This window comes from Cryptomeria japonica, chromosome 7 (assembly GCF_030272615.1).
Source record: "Cryptomeria japonica chromosome 7, Sugi_1.0, whole genome shotgun sequence".
Lineage (NCBI taxonomy): Eukaryota > Viridiplantae > Streptophyta > Pinopsida > Cupressales > Cupressaceae > Cryptomeria > Cryptomeria japonica.
Window position 1 is genome coordinate 432,416,688 of NC_081411.1, and position 16,536 is coordinate 432,433,223.

Here is a 16,536-nt window from a genome sequence, read left to right on the forward strand (position 1 = left end):
TGCCAAAAGGTCCAATTGGAAGTAAGTATGAAGGTAAAGCACCTTTTAAATGTTTTAATTGCAATAAGATTGGTCATATGGATTCAAGATGCCCTTGTAGACATGCTAGACTAAGAGAAGAAGCTAGAAGAACATACAAGCCTGATCCTGAATATCAGAGATACAGATTTAAGAAAAACAAAGATGAATCTTGTTACATTGCTGATGAAGGTGTGACTAATGATTCTGATGAGGATCCAACAGACAATGGATGGGTTTTTGTTGCTATAATAGAAGATCAACTGGCACCTACTGCTCAACCGGTAGAACAAGCCCTAGCAGCTAAAGTTGAATCAAAGGATGAATGGATTATTGACTCAGGATGTTCACATCATATGACTGGAGACAAAGGTAAATTCTTGAACTTTCAAGAATACAATGGAGGTTTAGTAAGATTTGGAAATGACAAAGCCTGTTCAATCAAAGGTAAGGGTTCAATTTCTCTTGATGGTAAACATAACACTGACAATGTCTACTATGTTAAAGGATTAAAGCATAATCTTTTAAGTGTTGGTCAATTAGTTGAGAAAGGTTTTCAGTTACAATTTAAAAATGGAAAATGCAAAATTATGAATAGAATTGGTTTGGAAATTGCAATCGGTAATCAGACTAGAGGTAATATCTTTCATTTGAATAACAGTGAAAAGGCATGCTTAATTGCACATATAGATGAAAGTTGGTTATGGCATAAAAGACTATGTCATGTAAATTTTGATTGCATGGTAAAAATCAATACTTCTAAGGTAGTTAGAGATCTACCTAAAATTGTGAAACCTCAGAATACAATTTGCAAGGAATGTCAATTTGGAAAACAAGTTAGAGCTAGTTTCAAGAGTATTCCAGAAAAATCCAATATTGCTCTTGATTTAATTCACACTGATTTATGTGGTTTAGCTAGAACTAAAAGCTTACAAGGTGATAGATATTTCATGCTAATTATTGATGATTATTCCAGAATGTGTTGGGTTACTTTTCTCAGAGAAAAATCAGAAGCACTTGGGAATTTCAAACTATTCAAAGCAATGGTTGAAAATGAAACCAGTAAGAAAATCAAATGTTTAAGATTAGATCAAGGAGGATTATTCACATCTAAAGATTTTAATACATTTTGTGAAGTGAATGCAATCAAAAGATAGTTATCAGCACCTCAGACACCACAACAGAATGGAGTTGTTGAAAGGAAAAACAAAACTGTCTTGGATGCAGCAAGAAGTATGTTATCAGAAGAAAATCTACCACATGTGTACTGGAGAGAGGTAGTAAGCACTGCTGTCTATACATTCAACAAAGTTCATATCAAAGGTGAAACCGGTAAGACCCCTCATGAACTATGGTTTGGTAATATTTCTACTCTTAAGTATTTTAGAATTTTTGGAAGTAAATGTTATATTAGAAGAGATGAGTATATTGGCAAATTTGATCCTAGAAGTGATGAAGGAATATTTCTTGGTTATTCATCTAAGAGCAAGGCATATAGATGTTTTAATAAAAGATTACAAAAAATTGTTGAGAGTACAAATGTAAAGATTGATGAACAATTCAGAGGAACTTCAAGGTATATGGACTCTAAACCGAAAATAGAAGTTATGACAAATGAACCTACAATGAGTCCACCTATATAGAATGATGATCCAGTTACTCCAGTATCATCAGAGGATTCCACAGTAATTGAAGAACAACAACAGACTAAGACACCCCGGTATGTAAGATTGAATCATTCTAAAGATAGATAATTGGAAACAAATTTAAAGGAGTCATGACAAGAGGAAGATTGGCAAATGAAGAGGTATGTCTTATTTCTCAAATTGAACCATTATCTATCAATGAGGCATGTGAAGATAAATTTTGGATTAAAGCTATGGAAGAAGAATTAGGACAAATTGAGAAAAATAATACTTGGACATTAGTTCCCCGGCCTAAAGATAAAAATGTAATTGGAACCAAATGGGTATTTAGAAACAAACTTAATGAAGATGGTAAGGTTGTCAGAAATAAAGCAAGACTAGTGTGTAAGGGATATTCTCAGAAAGAAGGAGTTGATTACAATGAAACCTTTGCACTGATAGCCAAAATTGAGGCAGTTAGACTATTCTTGGCTTTTGCAGCTCACAAGGATTACAAAGTTTATCAAATGGATATTAAATATGCATTTCTAAATGGAGATCTTGAAGAGGAAGTTTATATTGAACAACCTGATGGATTTTCTTTGACAGATGATAATAATATGGTTTGCAGATTAAGAAAAGCCCTGTATGGATTGAAACAAGCCCCAAGAGCTTGGTATGCAAGATTGGATAAGTATCTTTTAAAGATTGGTTTTACTAAAGGAAATGCAGATAGTAATTTATATTACAAAATAACTAATGATGACATCTTGATTATTGAAGTATTTGTTGATGATATAATCTTTGGAGGAGAAGATGGATTATGTAAAGAATTTTCTCTTGAAATGCAGCAAGAATTTGAAATGTCTATGATTGGAGAAATAAAATTCTTTTTAGGATTGCAGATTTTACAAACTGATAAAGGTATATTTTTGAGTCAATCTAAGTACTTGAAAGAACTACTTAAGAAATTTGGGATGGAGAACTCTAAACCGGTAAGCACACCTATGACTACAAATGACAAATTATCTCAAAGGGATGAATCTACACCTGTTAATCCAACTAGATACCAATCTATGATAGGAGGTTTACTGTATTTGACACAAACCAAACCTGATATTATGAATGCAGTATGTATAGTTTCTAGATTTCAGAGTAATCCTAGGGAAAATCATGAATCAGCAGTGAAAAGGATTTTCCGGTACTTACAAGGCACAACAAATCTTGGATTATGGTATCCTAAAGATGAAAATTTTGATCTATGTGCATATACAGATGCAAATTGGGCAGGAGATGTGGATGATAGAAAAAGCACCACTGAAGGAGGATTCTTTCTTGGAAAGAGATTAGTTTCTTGGTTAAGTAAGAAACAAAGTTGTACATCTTTATCAATAGCAGAATCAGAATATGTTGCAGCAGCAACAAACTGTACACAGGTACTTTGGCTTAAGCAAATGTTGAAAGACATAAAGGTAAAATGCAAGGAACCTGTTGGGAGTATTTAAAACCGAGTCAAGTTTATAGGCCCATTTCAAAATTTTGCCCTGCATTTCCAAATGATTAAAATAAGTCAGTTTGAATGGCCTAGTTAGCAAGGGGGTAAAATGGAGCTGGTTGATTTTCAGAGGGTAAGGCTCGGGATTCATGTCCAACACATTTCATTTGGCCTATGCAGTGATGTACAACTTTCAGAATTCAGTTTGGATAAGTTTACTAGGTACCCATTTCGAGGGGTGAGCTGAAAGTGCATTCTAGGCACAAGTGCAAATTTTATTAAGTAGCCTACTTTGGGTGTTTATATCTTTTGCCCTGTTGATCATCATGGATAAATTCAAAATGGATTCAATTGTATGCATAAATGTGAGTCAGCCTACAAAATTTCAAGTCCTAACGAATCCGTTTGCTCCGTTTTCATAGCCAAATCTATTTGTAGTTTGTGATGTTTGCACAAGTGTAAAAATGTCCCGGTGAATGTCATGTCAGAATGTTTGTTCCGGGCTAATGTTGGTATAAATGGTGATCTACGTTTCAAATTTCAAGCCTTTATCAATCCGTTTGATCGGTTTTCAAAAGGATTCATTTTGCCATCAAATTTAGTTATCCGCACTTCCAGTGTTATATCAGTTAATATAGCCATTTTTGTGAGCACGCCGTTTGCATCCTGTCAGTCTGGTGATCGAACTGAGAATTCAAAGATTTAATATGTACTTAAAGGTACTTGTATTCCAAATTTGAGGGCCTACGGAGGTTGTTTGATATTTTTGAGAAAGGCATCATGTGTTGCCAGAACATTGACTTCATCAGGTCCGCAGTGTCGACAAAGCCAGTTGGCCATTTTCAGAAATTAATATCTCTTCGCTCGGGACTTGTCTTGAGAAACCATTTGGTAGAATTCATCCTTGTATATCAGAGTACACGCCTGTCAGATGGCGAGCTCCAGAAAGGTGTTTTGATAGGTTTGAAAATTACGTCTTCGCGATTAAATGCGAAAATTGTGGCGTAATTGCCTGAAGGTTGTAAAATGCGAATTAATGATCTGAAAATGATGCTGATCATTTCCAGAGGTATGTTTGAGGTCAGTGAAGCATTCCAGAGGCCAGTTGCTTGGAAATGAAATTTTTTTTAATCGGACCCACTCTGGAGCCCGACCTGGCTCATGCCCGTGGATTTATTTTATTGACGACTTTGTTTATTGAGGAATTTTAGAATATTTAAATGTGGATTGTGATGCAATTGGCATGTGAGTACAAAGTAAATGGGATGTGTTTTGAGAAGGTTTTTTGAAACATTCAGCCAAACGTGTTTTGGCGACTGGTGTAGCGTTTAAAAGAGCAAATGAAATCCAAGCAAATGTAATTCAGCTGGTGGAGGATAATTAAAATGGAGTTCTAAAGCAAATTCAATTGCAAGGTGTAGAAGATTTTGATAAATGCAAGATAGCAGCTTGTCAGGCAAATTTGATGTGAAGTCAAATAAGGAATAACAAAAAGAAAGGACAAGTTTGTCCCTATGAGGTGCAAATTTTTGCTCTCATACTTCAAACATTCAAATAAATTACAAAGATTCAAATTGCACCCTTTGATGTTTGATCTATAAGTTGGCTAGGAGGGAATGATGTCAAGAGTCATCATTTGAAAGGACACAAATTGATTCACCAACATATAAAAGAGACCCAAGGAAATCAATTCAACCATTTAGATTTCAAAGTTGATTGTGATCTAAGGCAGATCGAATTAATACCAGCAGACCAGCGACTTTCAAGGAGACATTCAATTAAGTACAAACAGTTCACACTCCCCTTTTTTCTCATGTGTTAGCTGGCAAAAGAAGTTTAAAACAAGTTTCAGCAATATGAAATGTTAATGGCAAATGCTGGGTTGGATTTCAATAAATAACAACCATTGCAAACATTTACTGTTCTCCATGTGTGTGGCATGTGAAGACAACAGTTTGAAATAAAATTCAAAGTTCAAATCAAACAAAGAGACCCCTCCCAGCAATGGTTTATTCACAGCAAATACCAATGCAATTTCCATTGGTATATTTTCCCAAATTAATGTAGTCTTCCATGCAATGTGAATGGAGAAGGAGCTACAGGGGGATGTAAGGCAAGTGCTCCAGTGCTGGCATGGTGTCTTCTCTCCTTCAGCATGAATAAAGTAGCAACTCCACTCCCACGTGATTGTTGGAAAGAGGCATTAAAACATATGGTGGAGGAAAGGAAAGTTTAAACTTCAGCAAATAAACCTCCAGCAGTAGCAAACAACACACAATCAAATTCAATGGCAAATGCAAAATGCCAGTCACATTCCCAGCATTTCATGTGATATGCAAAGGGGGGAGATTGAAACCATAAACCAAATGAAGATTGGCGATGTGTTATGCAATGATGTAAAGCATGAAATCCACAACCTTTGCCCATTTCCTCCTTTGCATGGTGTTTGGAAGGTGTTTCAAACTTCCAGGCAGATGCACTCAGCTGAAAACCTTCAAAAAATGCAGTCCCAGGCTTAATCGAATTATCCCACATTGACTGGGAAGTGTTTTTTTAAATGTTTATAACCAAATCTGCACAAGAGTAATATGTCTAAGCCATAAAGGCTATTGACAGATGGTGCCTATGGGCGCCCAAGGTGGGCCCATGCGCGAGCACGCTTCCCGAGGCGACAGAGGAGGCGAGTCGACGAAGACCAAGTGGACCCCACGCGGGCACACTTTCTGAGGCAAATAGGCCAAATTTTGCAGACGAAGGCTGGGTTAACAAGCGAGCAAGTTTGAGAGAGATCAATGGCTCACGCTATTTCGCGAAGGGAGATGCACGTAGTTTAAACCCCGTGAAATAGCGAAAGTGAACGAGAGCCATCCATGTGGCACACAGGTGGCGGGTACAGTCAGCGGTCCAGCAGGCGGGTCCTGGTGAGGTGGCACCCAGTGGCGATGACGTGGCATACAAGCAAGCAGCCCAGTGGCGGTGACGTGGCCGACAAGTGGCAAAAGATGAGGTGTCATCCCAGGGGGCGTCCTGTCAACCCCATCGACCAATCAGATCTCGCCACATGGCAAGGCGTCAGAGCACAAATGGAGGCAAAAATCAAATTTAAAATGATTAAATGATATAGTTTAAACTATAGAAAAATTCAAAAAATATAAATGATGGGTCCATGTTGAGGATTAATTCGCCCAGGGCTCAATTTTTTGCCAAAGTATAAAGTGTTATATGTTTTCAGAAAGCTCTCGGAGTGAGGAATCCGATTATGAGGTTAATTTTGACAAATCTAGGATATTTTAGAAGTAGTTTCCATGGGAACAAAATTCAGTTAGAGAGGAGACACTTGGCAATTCAGTTGCAGATTTGATTTTCTTCTCTCCTCCTTTTTATTCTGAATTCTTCTCAGTTGTAGGGGTTCCAGTTTTGGAGAGATTTTCTCCAAAGGAGAAATCCAAAATTGCAGGTTCCAGTGATGGCATCCTTTTATCAATGCAAATGACAGTGTGTTTGTCTATGTTTTCAGTGTTGTCTTTACTGTAGGTTTAGTTTTAGTTTGCAGGTTCACACATATGCAAGGCATGTGTGAGTTTCCATGAAATTGTCTCCAAAATTTACTCAGATTCATATAATTTCATATTATCAAGGATAATTTGAGTTGTCTCTTTTAGATTCCTCTGAGAGTGTAATGTTGTCTTTTGGGTATTCTTCAAGGAAGGATTTAAATCCTAAAACCCAACATTAATGATTTTGGATACATATTGGATATATACATATAAGTATGGTTTTGTAACAGAGCAGAGGATTGTATTAATGTAAGGCATTGATACATGAAAATTTAATGTTGAAAAGAACTTGCATCTGAGATTTCTCATCCAGTTTTATGCATGACTCTGTGGCCTGGATAAGACACTGGTCTCTTATAATATTGAAAGGTTGTCAGAACACCATTTAAAAATAAAAAATTAGAATATCTTTTTATATTTTATGTTATGTGGAAGTGTCCCTCCATCTCATGATTCAAAAATGTTGAATTGCAAGTGTGGATCTAGCCCATCTATAGTTACCTCTTAGTTTTTGAACCTTTTGAGATCCATCTGCTTTTGATTGATGCAGTCTTGTGTGTAATAGGTCTGATTAAATGCATCAATGGTATACCCGCCTAGGTTTTGCAGAGCCTGAAGAGTAGAAGGATTCATATCCTTGTCATGTTGTCCAAGCCCTGAGGTGTTTCATTGATTGAGATTGGCTATCTCATAGATAGATTTGTAGGTATACTTGGGTTATCACTTTTGGTGAACAACAGAACCTATTACTATATACTGTGATAACACTGTAGTAATTGATATATCTAAAAATCCGGTATTACATTCTAAAACAAAACATGTTTCTATCAAACTGAATTTTCTAAGAGAAAAAGTTGAAGAAAAAGAGATAAAACTGGTTTATGTGAATACTAAAGAACAGCTTGCAGATATTTTCACAAAACCTTTGCCTAAGGAAACTTTTGAGTATCTCAGAGATCAGCTCGGAGCCATACCACCACCGGTAGAGACTTAGACAATTGATGATTGTCATCAACCGGCAGAATTAAATGGACAAATCTTTATTCCAGTATTTGATGAGGAAGCTACTTCAAAGGGGGAGTAGTTGGTATATTGAATTGGTTGGTATTTTGTATGAACTTGACCTTTTGTGACTTTGGCATTTGATGTCAAAGGGGGAGAGATATCTATGGAAAAACACATTATCTTTTAGTAAAAGAGATTTTTAAGGAAGAAATTTTGAAAAATACATCTAAGGAGAAATTGGTATGAGAAATTGGTATTGTTACTCCTAGGGGGAGAAATGGAGATATTATTTGGCATCTCTGTTCTGGCACTGTGATGGTTTTTCCATCTTGTATTTCCATCAATGCCAAAGGGGGAGATTGTTGGTATTTTGGTATGGTTTTGTCATTGATGTCAACACTTACTGAATACACCTACTTTGGAGATCCAGCAACATTCACCGGCAAGCAGTAATCTGTGCAACAGTTACTGGTATATGGTTAACCGACAGGATATAATGTTCACCAGTACCTGGAATGACATGGAAGACACTTGGTAATGTCGAAGACATCATGTGGACACTTTATTTTGAAGTAATAATCATTGGTATATTCATATTTGCATATTTGCTTTTACCGACAAATAGGTCCAGGGTGTCTAGGGTTACACCGGCAGGTTTATCTTTTCCAGATCAGCATGGCACGCTATGGAGATGATTTATTATTATTGTAAATGCATTAAGCTGACATGTTTAATCGGTTATTGCATCGGATATTATATTATTTGTAAAATGTTTTTATTGTAATATCTTGTAGAGCCGACCTACTAAAATTGGACTTAGGGTATGGTATAAATGTAAGATCTTATTTGTAAGATCAAGTGTGGAATGCAAAAGCAAAAGATTTAAGTGAAGGTATATGCGAGATCAAGCAGAGGCATACACGAAGACATCATTTGAAGGTGAAGTTAGGTTTTTGTAGAAGCATATCAGCATTACACTGGTACTGAATCTAGCATATGAAGATGTGATTTTGTGCAGTACATTCTTATTGGATTTAACCATCCAACTGTCGTCAGTGTGAATCCCATTTGTGATTGAGCAGTGAGCTCTAGGCTGTTGGCCTTTCTGCATGTGCAGACCCCTTTTTGTACACTTACTATCTGCAGTAGTATCATTTGATTGTGGGTAAGGTTTCCCACCGTGGTTTTTCCCCTTGCAGGGTTTCCACGTACAAATATTGGTGTCATGTGTTGTGGATGACTTTGTGTTTATGTTTCATGCATTAATTCTTACCGGTATAGCAATTTATTGTTAACACTATCTACCGGTATACTTAACGGATTCACCAGTATTAAGCATTAAGTTGGTTAATAAGTTTTTGGTTTGAATTTATTAGAGAACTGATTCACCCCCCCCCTCTCAATTGTCTCTGAGACCTAACAACTATATTATGGTGGTTTCATGGTTTGGTTATCGCTTTTAGTATTTTTTATTACCGACTGGTTTATGCCTTTACCGACTAGCTTTTGGCTTCACTGACTGATGTGGGAGCATCCCCAGTTCATAGAAATCTTGCATCAACCAAAAACATTTTCTTTTCTATTTGCAGTTTCAGTTTTCCTTTCTGTGTGTCCCAGTCTTGGCTCAAAAGATCATGTGGACTTGGATTCTACTTGAAGACTTGATCATCTTTCTTTCTTTCAAACTGTATCTCTTTTGGATCACTTTCCAACAAGATATCGCTACTAGTTTCCATGACAGTTTCTTGTTACCGGTTGCCTGAGACCTATTCTGGTGATCCATTGGAACCTATTCCGAAGCTTGCGGAGCTTTGGACGTTGATCTCATTTTTTCTTGTTGTGTGGCCAACCTTCTACATTTCATCCTTTGGATTTTCGAGAGGAATCTCTTGGCGGAGGCTGGCCTTGTTCATTTTGTACATTAGGTCTTGTTCTTCAGGTTTTGATCTCTTTTGGGCCGACCAAATCCTTTGGATTGATATATATATTTGTAATCATGCTTTAGAATGTAATCAATCAGAGAATTAAGAATTATTAGATAGATAGACTATTCCTAGAAGATAGATCTTTCGATTCAAGGTCCCAATGTGACCTATTCTACTAGGCCCGTGTGCTGGTATGTTGTAACCCGGTTGTATCTAATCAAATTTCATGCAATAAGACTATCTATTTTGCATTTCCTCCATCATATATGTGTGTTTCCATTGTGTTTACTCTTGCTGACCGGTTTGGACTGATCTCCTTGAGGTCCCTCCTCACCGATGACTACTTCAAGTGGTATCAAAGTGAAGTTTGTTCCAGAGGTTGTCCTAAAATTTTGTTGTAGGGTGGTGGATTGTGGACCCGACCAGCAATTGTAGAGGATTTAGTGTGAATCAATAGTGTGAAGAGGAACTAAAAATGGTGGAGCACATGGGAATGCTAACCCTGCTGTGATGGAGATGTTACAAGGAATAGCTTCCCAGTTAGAAGCCATGCAAATATCCTAGAGAAGAGGCTGACATATTGAGGATGTGAGTGAAGATGAAGGAGAAGAAACCTCGACAAAACAAGTGAAACTACTAGCAGTTGATTCAGAGGATGAAAGGTTTTAAAGGGTTTTGAGTAGGGCGAACACTAAACCTCATTTTACCCCACTGGAATATGATGGGAAGTTAGATTCAGATGAATTGATGGATTGGATCTCGAAGATGGAGAATTATTTGGATTTTGAAAACACTGCAGAAGAGAGGAAGGTGAAATATGCCTGTACCTGGTTGAAGGGTCATGCATCTCTTTGGTGGGAGCATTTGCAAGTTGATAGACAGAGAAAACGTAAAGAGAAGATTAAAACATGGAATAGGATGATTGATAAGTTAAAATCAAAGTTTTTCTCGGTGAATTATCAGGTAGATTTGTTCCGAAAGTTGCAGAATCTGACATAGAAAGAATCTAGTATGAAGGAGTATGCCAAAGCATTTTACAAATTGAACATCAGATTCAAACATGTTTATGATGAAGTTGAACAAATTACAAGATATTTGAATGGATTGCAAATGTCTATACAAGATGAACTCAGTATGATCAAATTGGAGAGTGTTGAAGATGTTTGCCAGTATGCAATAAAGGCTAAAGAGAAATTGAAAAAAAGACATGAGCAAAGATAGAGAGTTAGAGGTGGAAGGTTTACCGAAGGAAGATTTCAAGGAGGAAGAGGATATACCAAAGGAAGAGGAATGAGTACAGATCAGAACCAAGACAAGGAAGTGAGAAAATAAGGTAATTCATATCAGAAGGATGATAGAAATTTCTACCGAAGGAGAGAACCAGATGGTTACCGAAATGAGAACTTTGGAAGACAAGACAAGAGGACATTTAGAGGAACCTGCTTTAAGTATGGAGAAGAAGGACACCGTGCATTTGAATGTAAGAAGATAGAGGCTACCATAAGAGAAATAGTGGTAGAAGAAAACCCCACCAGATCAGACAATAAACCAGAAGATGGAGATCTATTGATGATGATGAGAGCTTTGCGTTATACTAGAGGAGATGAAGAACCCTTATAGAGAAAGAACCTATTCAAGACTAGTTGTAAGGTATCCAATAAGTTTTGTAAAGTTATTATTGATAGTGGTAGTTCAAATAATCTTGTTTCAGAAGAGATGGTGAATAAGTTGAAATTGGAGAGATTGAAACACCCTAAGCCTTATCAGATAGCATGGATTTAGGATGAGCATAAGTTGTTAGTAAGTGAATAGTGTCTGGTAAAATTGAAAATTGGGAATTATCATGATGAATTTTTATGTGATATTATGCCTATGGATATTTTTCATCTTTTGTTGGGAAGACCTTGGTAGTTTGATAGACAAGCAATACATGATGGGAGGAAGAATACATACACTATTGTGGCCAATGGGATGAAGCAAACCTTGTTACCTTTGGAGGAACCTTTGAAGAGTGAAGTCTGTACAAATACCAGAATTTGTCTAGTAGATGGAAGGAAATTCATAGATAGACCGAGACATGAGAATGTGTGTTTTTCCATAACTCCTAAGAAGACTGAGAGACCAGGACTGGAAGGAGAACACCCGACAAAGATAAGAGATTTGCTGATAAAATATGAGGACATCATTTCAGATAATGTACCTGATGGATTGCCACTTGTTATAAGTATTAGTCATTGCATGGACTTGGTTCCCGATGCTAGTTTGCCTAACAAAGCTGCACACCGGTTGACACCGATAGAGAATGAAGAACAAAATAGACAAGTGCAGGAGTTGTTGAAGAAAGGTTTGATTAGGGAAATTCTGAGCCCTTGTGTAGTTCTAGTTGTATTAGCACCTAAGAAGAATGGAGAATGGAGGATGTGTACCGATTCAAGAATAATAAGCAAGATCACAGTGAAATACCAGTTTCCTTTGCCTAGGATGGATGACATAATGGACTATTTGTGTGGAGAAAGATACTTTACAAAGATAGATTTGAAGAGTGAATATCATTAGATCATGATCAAAGAAGATGGTGAGTGGAAGACAACATTTAAGACAAATGAAGGACTATATGAATGGTTGGTGATGCCTTTTGGATTGACTAATGCACCAAGTACTTTCATGAGGTTGATGAATGAGGTATTAAAGAAATTATTGGGTAAGTTTTTTTATTGTGTATTTGGATGACATTCTTATTTTTAGTAGAACAAAAGAGGAGCATTTTTTGCAGTTAAGACAAGTTTTGTAGAGGTTGAGAGAAGAAAAGTTGCTGATCAATATTAAGAAGTGCACTTTCATGAAGGATGCGTTAGTCTATTTGGGATTTGTGATATCTGAGGATGGGTTGAAGATGGACCTTGAGAAAGTGAAAGCCATTGTTGAGTGGCCTACATCATAAAGCATTGGAGAGGTAAGATCATTTCATGGATTGGCTAGTTTTTACCTGTTGGCATTGCATGAAGATTGCATTGATGAAGTATAGTGTTGTCATTGATGTCAATAGTAACCGGTAATGAAGTTGTATTGCAACCGGTAGTGATGAAGTAATGCAACCAGTAGTAAAGTAGTGAAGGCAACTAGTATTATTATTCAAGCAAAGTGATCAACTGGTAACCCTAACTAGTTGATAAGTTGGCACGTGAAGGTAACCGTTTATCTTGGGAATGATCAAATACATAGCATGAAGTGGAAAACACATGATGAGTTACATGATCCAATGCATGGTGATCTAGGATTGGTGCAAGTTGTCTAGAACAATGTGTAGTTTATTTCTATGTAATCCAATGGTTATGATTCAACTGATATGTTTGTAATCTCTATGATATTTGTAGGTTTTGTGATTTGTTACTGACCTATTGTATTTTCTTATAAGGTTGATGAGTTGTTTTGTAACTGTGTTGACAATTTGGTTAAGTGTGGTAGTGTGATTGTTGCTGAACCAGAAGGAGTATCTGCAAAATGTTGTGAAGCTAGATAGGAGCATAAATGGATCTGACTAAGAAAGATAGTGCTATTTCCAGATCAGCAAAGAACCTATTGTTCTCTAACAATTACAATAGTTAAATCCCCTAACCAGGTAAGCTTTAATCGACTTGGTGTTGTTTAAATCCTCTAACTAGGTGATCCATTAGCTTGGATTTGAAATCCTCTATCGAGGTTACTCCTAATAGGGTATTGTAGTCAATCCCTTAACCGGGTGGTCCCTAACTGAATCTATTCTTAACATAACATTATTGTATAAGCTTCTAACAAGGCTTGGCTCCTAATAGGGAGAACTTTAGAAGAGTTCAAAATACTTGTGGGTATTCATCCCCACCGTGGTTTTTCCCATTTGGGTTTCCATGTGAAAAATTATTGTGTCAAGTGATGAATAATTTTGTGGATGTGTTTTGATAAGGTTGATATGATTAACTGGTAGATCCACTTAGATATGTTTAGATGACCGAAAGTAATCTGAAATGAGCTATTACTTATGTTAGTAAAGTGGTTTAATGTTTTTGTTAAATGGTATGTGAGTTTCAGATATGTTACATTATATCTTTGATGTTTTGGTTAAATGGTATGTGAGTTTCAGATATGTTACATTATATCTTTGATGTTTTGGTCAATCGATAAAGTTTGATAGTGCAGTTGTAGTTTTTGATATAGTGACTAAAACCAGTTAGTTTAGCAAGTTGTTTTTGAGTTGGGATTAAGTTTGGTGAAAGTTGAGTTTATTTTCTATCTACTGATTCACCACCCCCTCTCAGTAGTTGATCGGATCCTTATTGTTTTATCATATTATCATTACTGAAAGTTTATTAGAAATTTCAGTTCAGTTTGTAACCCTATGACTAAGACCATGAGGGGAGATCGAAAGGAATTCAAGCGGACCACCAGAGCAAATAAAAGTTTTGAATTGTTGACACATAAAGTGATTGAACAACCTGTGTTGGATTTACAATACTTCAATAAGGTATTTCAAGTGGATTGTGATGCAAGTGGAACAACAATAGGAGAAATTTTGAGTCAAGAAGGGAGAGCAAATTCATATTTTAGTGAGAAATTGAATGAATCTCGGAAGAGATATTCAATTTATGATCAAGAATTTTATGCCATAGTTCAAGCCTTGAAGAAATGGAGACATTATTTGTTGCCTAAGGAGTTTGTGTTGTATACAGATCATCAAGATTTGCAATATTTGAATAGTCAGAGTAAGTTGAATCATAGACACATGAGTTGGGTAGAGTTCTTGCAGAGTTACACCTTTGTGTTGAAACATAGAAGTGGGAAATCTAACAAAGTCACTGATGCATTGAGTAGGAGAAGGAATTTGCTGATAGAGATGAGAGTGATAGTATTAGGTTCTGAATATTTGAAGACCTTGTATGATGAAGACCTAGATTTTGCAGAACCTTGGAAAGCATGTAGAGAACTGGTTATGGTTGATAGGAGAAAATGGTTGGATTATTTCATTAAGGATGGGATGTTATTCAAGGGAGTTTAGCTATGCATACCTAATAGTTCCATGAGAGAGAACCTAATCAAAGAGAAACATAGTGGAGGTTTAGCTGGATATTTTGGCATTGATAAAATAGTTACATTGGTGAGTGAGTAGTACTTTTGGCCCCAGATTCATAAGGATGTTAAGAGATATGTGTAGAGTTGTAGAGTTTGTCAAGTTGCAAAAGGTAGTAGTCAGAATGTGGGATTGTATAAACCTTTGACAGTACCGGTAAGACCTTGGGAAGATATAAGCATGGATTTTGTACTTGGATTGCCTAAGACAACTAGAGGGAATGATTATATATTTGTGGTAGTGGATAGATTTTCAAAGATGGCTCATTTCATACCTTGTATGAAGACATCAAATGCATTGCATGTAGTAGACCTATTTTTCAAGGAAGTGGTGAGATTGCATGGATTAAATAAAAGCATAGTTTCAGACATAGACACTAAGTTTGTTGGCTATTTTTGGAGAACACTTTGGAAGAAGATGAAGACAGATTTGAAGTTCAGTTCTACTTTTCATCCATAGACTGATGGATAGATAGAAGTAGTTAACTGGAGTTTGGGAAACTTGTTGAGATGTTTAGTGGGAGATAAAACTGGAAGTAGGGATTTGATCCTTGCACAAGAAGAATCTGCCTATAATAATTCAGTAAATAGAAGTATAGGAAAAACACCTTTTGAGATTGTTACTAGAGTACATCCTAGAGGAATAGCTAAATTGGGAGACATTAGCAGTGAAGACTGGAAGAGTTCAAAAGCAGAAGATTTTGTAGATCACATGGCAGCATTGCATATTCAGGTTAAACAACATTTGGAGGACATGAATAGAAAATATAAGGAGAAGGAAGATGAGAAGAGGAGACATAAATAATTTGAAGTTGGTGATGAAGTGATGGTATACTTGAGAAAAAAGAGATTCCCAGTTGGAACTTATAATAAGTTGCAGATGAAGAAGTTTGGACACCATAAGATCTTGAGGAAGTTCAGTTCTGGAAATGCATATGAAGTGGAGCTACTAGATAATCTAAGTATTTGAAGGAAAGGTTGGTGGACCTCCTAGTATTAAAGTAAAATACAACTTATCCCCACCTTCTTTTACATCACCGGTAACAACAACTACAGAAGATCAACCGACAGTTGAAAGTATGGATGTAGAGGATGTCAACCCTAATCTTGAAGTCTTATACATAGTAGATGTTGATACATAAAAGATCAACATTGTGGTAGACAAAGATACAACTGGTAAGACTAAAATGGCTAGTGAGCCACTGGTAGCTGAGTAAACCGTTAAAACATAGGAGAAACCAACAGATGACAAAGAACAACAGGCAGAAGCTCAGACTAAGACAGTGCAACAGAAACAGGAACAGGTTCACGAGGAAATAGTACCACCGACAATTGGAGAAGTACACAAACCATTTCTTAGAAAAATGCAAACACAAACAGACCTACCAGAGGTCACAACAAGCTTGGTTACTTCTTCCACCGGCGAAATTAAGAATGTTGGTTCCTTCTCAGCAGGCCACAAACCAACAAATGTAACTGAAGTACTTTTGGATTCAACCAAAAGGATAACAGATTGTAGTTCACAGGCTTACAAAGCTATAGATGACACAATCCCAATTTTGAAGGTAATTTCTCCTAACTATAATATAGACAATAAAGATTCTTTAGGAAAACTTGATACTTTGTGTAAATATATCACAAAGAACATTGAGAAAATAAAGGAAGAGACATTGAAGGACAAAGTAGAAATTGAAAAGCAAAAATTCTTTGAAGATCAAATAAAGAAGTGTACTAGGGATTTTGACACACTTCTACCAGAATTGTGTAACTTATTGAAAGAGTACAAAACTCTATACAAAGACACCTGTAAG